We start from the raw sequence: 6,227 nt of genomic DNA, 5'->3' as shown, positions 1-6,227 counted from the left end.
AATGTTGTCTTTATCTATATAGACATTTTGTCTGATCTATTACAACTCTTTTTATCTGTGAAAACTTGAAAAAAGGCACTGCTGTATCTACACTTCCCACATTCAGTGCCAAAAGTAATCCAACAAGGTCTCAAGCTTTCCATGACTACTACTCCAAAACAATTTTGCCAAATAGAGGAAACAAACAAATAACCCAGAGAAAATCCCAAGAGTTTATGACTTGGCTGCTGCTTTTTTAATGCTTTGGGATTGTAAAGTGTCATTAGACATTATTTGGTAGCTATAAAAAATCCCAAATTAGTTTCCATTATTCATATGCAGAGAAATCTAAGCACAAATACTGTATTTACTTGAATCTAGTGCATCATCAAATGTAAATGTGTACCTCAATTTTCAAAACCCTGAAACCAAAAAACATTTTTTTCTGGTAAATGTAATGCTCAGCTGCAACAAGTGCACTCTTTGAAATTTGATCAGAAAAGATGTGCATTACAGTTTCTGCCATCTTAGAACTGCGTCTTTCAAAACCAAAGTGTTAGGACACCACATCTTCCAGCAACTAAAAGGAAAACCAGAGAAATAGGTAACCCTTCCTTCAAGGAGCCTCTCCTGAGCCTCTCTGCCTCAGCTTCCTTGGCTGAATCTATGCTATAGAATGAATGCAGCTTGGCACCACTTTAATTGCCCTGGCTCAATGCTATGGGTTCCTGGAAGTTGTAGATCTACAATCTCTTTAGCCTTCTCTGCCAAAGAGGGCTGGTGCTACAACTCCCAGGATTGCATAGTACTAAGCCATGGCAATTAAAAGTGATGTCTAACTGCATTAATTCTGCAGTATAGATGCATCCTAGGTGGGCTATGTTGGGGTCTTAGGCTTTAGCACCCAGATCTCCTTAGAGCTGCAAACGGGAACCATAAGCAAAGCACATGACTTCCTGGAAGGAATTATGGAGACTAAATACTCCAAAGGCAATCATCCAAAAATAGGATTTATAATCTATGTCTGCAGGATTCTGGACCTTGTAGTTTAGGGAGAAGGTTTCCCATCATCAGGGAGAGATCTCCTGGGCTCACTGAACTACAAGCCCCAGAACTCTGTAGGTTTTAAAGTGGGCCAGGAAAGTTCTATCTGATCTTGGAAACTAAGGTCAATGCTAGTTAATGTTTGAAAGGGAGACCCTCAATGGTAGGTTATATTTCAGTGGAAGGAGTTGAAAGAATCACTTTGTGGGGTCCCCTTGGGCAACGGTTTCTGCCTCTCCTACCTCTCTCCCTCCCCCCTGCCTTTCTCTTCCTCCCCGCTGGGGAAGAAGTCAGGCCTTCAGAAAGTTTGGCTTCATTTTTTAACTCTCCTCTCTCTTTCCCAGGGAGGGAAAGCAGCTCTGTTTCTCCTCTGTTTCCCAAGTTGGGAGACTGGGGAGAAATGGCCAGGGAGGGAAAGGGGTGCCTCCTCTCTCAGCTGGGAGACTAAAGAGAAAGGCTTGGGGAGGGAAGCCCCTGTTCCACCATCAGGTGGAGGCTGGCAAATTCATTAGTCTCACCCTGATGGAAGGGCAAAGTCACCTTTTGCCGCGCAATTGTAATGTGCTGTTGACGCCAATGCACATCTCAATTTTGACTAAGCACTTAAGAGTACATTAGATTTGAGGAAATATGGTACATTATATATAACAATCCCTGAGAACCCATCCGTATCTTTATTATATTATGAAATGCAAAGGAAAAACTGCCTGTTGGTTTTTTGTATTGTTTTATTTTACCAATGTCTACATAGACAAAAAGTGAGATAAATAAGGTACTGACAAAAGCAGAATATGATTATTTGGACAAGTGAATATTTGAACAAATTCTTCAGTGAAAGCCCAGCCATGCTGTGAAATGCTACGAAGAGATCCAGAGTGGGTGAACAGACTGAAAAATGACAAATATGATTTAGTGTGTACTATAAGGGTAAAATTACTCAAGTCAGGAACAAAGGAAACATTCTAACTTCACTTGTACTGATAGCGTCTGAAATGGCAACAGGAAATCTGGAAATAGATCTTGGAAGTGAAAGCTTTGAGCCAAGAGATTATTAGAAAAGAGAGCAGAAATAAAATTGCCAGCATTGCGATCCTTCAGTACCTAGAATGTCTTTAGTTTACAGCTGTATCTGCATCATTAAATTAATGCATTTTGACACCACCTTAATTGCCACAGCTCAGTGCGATGGGATCGTGGGAGTTGTAGTTGCCTTGGGCCTTCTCTGCCTAAAAATGCTGATGCCTCACCAAACTATAAACCCCTGCATTCCATAGCATTTGCCATGGTAGATAAAGTGGTTTCAAACTACATTAATTCAACAGTGTAAATGAAGCCTTGGTTACCGGTTCCAGTTGCACTTGGGGATGCATTTATCTAGCAAATACTTGGCTCTTTTCTCCTGTATATGGAAAGTAAGACCATCAGAATCAGTTGATAATTGACAATTTGGATAAAGGAGTTTATTTTCCCTTCATCCTTCAGTTCTTTTCTTGATGAATGATAGTACACATGGCTCATCACATTTGGCAAATTACGAGGAGCACATTGTAGGTAACCTGGAGTTTATCCTAAATGAGAAGGCAGTGTTAATCTGCCTTCTGTGGACTTTCATATTAGTCCACATAATTGATCCAGGGCTCCTTTTAAAGTCCAGATAAAACTCTGAGCAGATTCACCAACCGTTCGAAATGGAAGCTAAGTCACTGGTTATATGGCATTTTCCAGCATTACTTTTGGCTAGGCTGGCTAGGGCTGATGAGGACGCCACACAGTTTTTTCCTGCACAGGCAAAATGATGGGTAGAATTAAAGGCTATATCAGAGGCTTAGACTTTTAAGAAGGAATCTGATAAAAAAGACAAACGTAATTAGGGTTGAATTATACGTTCCCTTAAAATAATTCAGTGGTGAACTTCTAAATTTGATCAAGCTTTTTGAGAACTTGTGCAATAGATAGATATGGAATTATGTACAATGACTATTACAACGTCTCAGATTACAATTGTGGATAATGTGGTTAATAGTGAAGGTATTGTTTTAAATGTTTTAATGTATTTTTATTCTATTTTAAAATGTTTATTTTAAGTGTACATTGTTTTAAAGCATCAAATAGTTGTCTATGTGTAAAACCACCTTGAGTCCTCTCCGGGGTTAAGAAAGTTGGGGTAGAAATGTTGCAAAATAAATAACCCAAATTGTGATTGCAGCACCAAACAAACGTAATGGAAAGTCCTATTAAACTAATAAAGGATTACTTATGAATTGAAATCCACGTGATTCTGTTGTTAAGTTGCAGTTTCATACTTGGGAATACATGTCACTGAGCTCAAAATATCTTCTGAGTAAACATATATGAAAGGGGTACAGTGCAAAAGCGAGTGAGAAAAATAAGATATTGCTCTTGTGTTGCTGCATTGCCATCATAGCCAGTACTGGGAATTGCAGTTCAAATACATTTGAAGAGCTGCACATTGCCCACACGATTAGAAAAGTATGTAAAACAAATGTGTGGTTTCTTTTAAATCAACTATAAAATCGAATGTGACATCAAACTGCTGGGTATGAACTAAAGAACATTGGTTCTCAAATCTGACACATTCATTCTATTGTTCCAAGTGGGAGGATTTTTCCCATGACTTACTAACCTTCTAAAAATGGAAATACAGAAGCTCAAGGAGAAGAAGAAAAATCAAAAGAGTAGAAACATTAGTTGCTGGAAATTGATCCTCTATTCTTATTACAAGTTTTAATCTCTGTAAGAAATTGAAAGCTTTTTTTCATGTTTCACGTGTAACTTGGGAAAAACATGCCTTATGCACCATAACATATTTGAAGTAGATCTTATTAAACTTGGTGGTATTTTTGAGTAAATATAGACTTTGGGCTTCATCCCAACTTTTGAAAGAAAGTGAAATTAAGTACATCTACCATGAACTTTCACAGCTGGATACGTATAAAATTTTGGCAAGGTCTTCTAAATTCTTAGTTGGGAAGTAAGTAATTTAAGCAATGTCAATGTGCTATCTATGCTGTCCATTAGGACCTGTTACATTTGCTTTTCTGGTTCTTCACATTTTCATATGGATGGTGCCAGAGAAAGCACAGACATTACCCTTGCCAAGATGGAAGCCCTTAATAACTTTTAAAATTCCCCTTTTAAGAAACAACTCTAGAACACAGTTATTCTCATGGTTTGTGCCAGGGAAAGGTCAGTGTGCCATGAGGGAATAAAAATAAGCAATGGCTTTTCTGAACTGACATACCAGGAGGCTCCCCACTCCTTCTGTATTTGCCTCACTGGTAAAAAATATATAATTGATTTAGAAGACAGCTCCCAGGGAAACTGGAGGAACTTTCTAGGGCAACAAATGGACTCTGCAATAAAGTGTTGTAGAGTTCCAGTCAGCAAACTAGCTCCTTTTCCTGGATACTCCATCTCTTCCTTCTCAATTTTCCTACCTCCCAATATTAATTCATCATTCCTGCGGTATGCACTAAACTCCACAGACCTCAAATGATTCCCTGTGAATGAACCCTGTCCTACCCTTATGTTTTTTTTCCTTAGCATTTTTTCCTACATCTACAAGCCATTTGGGTTTTCACAAGCCTGTTAATAGGTCGCTTTGTGTATACATAGTGTGTTGCCACTCCTTCACACTGCACAATTATAGCACTACAATTCTACTTAGATTACCATGGTCCCATCCAATGGACTCCTGGGATTTTGAGAAGAGAGATTTAGAATTTGCAGCCAGGGTACTCTAGTGCTGCTTGAGACAAAAGATAATACCGTGTCCTTATTCCACCTAGACAAATTACACATACTTTGTTTAATGTTGGTATGTGGACAGCAGGCTACTTTGATGGGATGCAGTTGTCCTCTATTTGTGTTGAAGGGCCATAGAGGACTTCTACCACATTGCCCATTTTCTACTGCCTGAAAGAACCACCTCCATTTGCTCTGTGACAAGATCATCCCTGCCTTCCTTCTTCAACAGATTCTACAATAAGATAAAAGGTAAAGGTTTCCCCTGACGTTAAGTCCAGTTGTATCTGACTCTGGGGGTTGGTGCTCATCTCAATTTCTAAGCCGAAGAGCCAGCATTGTCTGTAGACACTTCCAAGGTCATGTGGCCGGCATGACTGCATGGAGCACCGTTACAATAAGATAATGAGTCTGCAATATGTGATAATCAGCATGAACTGAAATCATGAACTATTACTCTATATAGATAAACTGTTTAGCAAATGGTGAAAGTTTTAGAGCAATGACCTCGTGGTTCTGCAGGGGGTGCTTTGTGCTTTTCCTGCATGGCAAAGGGTTGGATTGCATGGCCCATATGATCACTTCCAGTTCTATTATACTATGATTCTAAGACATTTTGGACTCTCATCATCCCTCACAGTTTCCTATGCTGGTTAATTCTGATGAGAGTTGCTGAGTGTTTGTAAAACATACAAATTTTCAACTAAAGTTCTATATTTAGTTTATTAATTAGGGATGCAAACAATTGTAGAAACTGTTGGAGTGAAGAAAAGTAAACTCGTCCTTTCACAAGTGATTCTTTTCCACTGGATGGCAATACAGGCAGGTTGTGTTTCCTGAGATCATAGAATCATTGAATAATAGAGTTGAAAGAGACCACATGGGCCATCTAGTCCAACCTCCTGCCATGCAGGAAAAACTCAATCCAAGTACCCCTGACAGATGGATCATCTTAAAGAACTGGGTATGTTTAGCCTGAAGAAGAGAAGGTTGAGATGATGTCATAAGGAAGAGGGAGCAGGCTTGTTTTCTGCTGCCCTGGAAACTAGGACTCGGAGCAATGGGTTCAAATTACAGGAAAGGAGATTCCACCTGAATGTTCAGAATAACTTCCTGATCGTACAAACTGTTCAGCAGTGAAACTCTCTGCCTTTGGGTGTGGTGAAAGCTCCTTCTTTGGAGATTTTAAATAGAAGCTGTATGGCCATTTGTCGGGGGTGCCTTGATTAGACTGGGTGGTCCATGTGGTCTCTTCCAATTCTGTGATTTCAAAACAAACAATAAAAGGTTTTACAATGGCCAGCAAATCTCACAAGAAACTATACTGATGGTGGTGTGTGGAGTTGATATTTTTAAATACTTTTCTAAGGCTCACCTGATAGATAGATAGATAGATAGATAGATAGATAGATAGATAGATAGATAGATAGAGATATATA

The sequence above is a fragment of the Anolis carolinensis genome, chromosome 3, assembly GCF_035594765.1.
Source record: "Anolis carolinensis isolate JA03-04 chromosome 3, rAnoCar3.1.pri, whole genome shotgun sequence".
Lineage (NCBI taxonomy): Eukaryota > Metazoa > Chordata > Lepidosauria > Squamata > Dactyloidae > Anolis > Anolis carolinensis.
The sequence above is the reverse complement of the archived record's forward strand: the minus strand, read 5'-3'. Positions refer to the sequence as shown.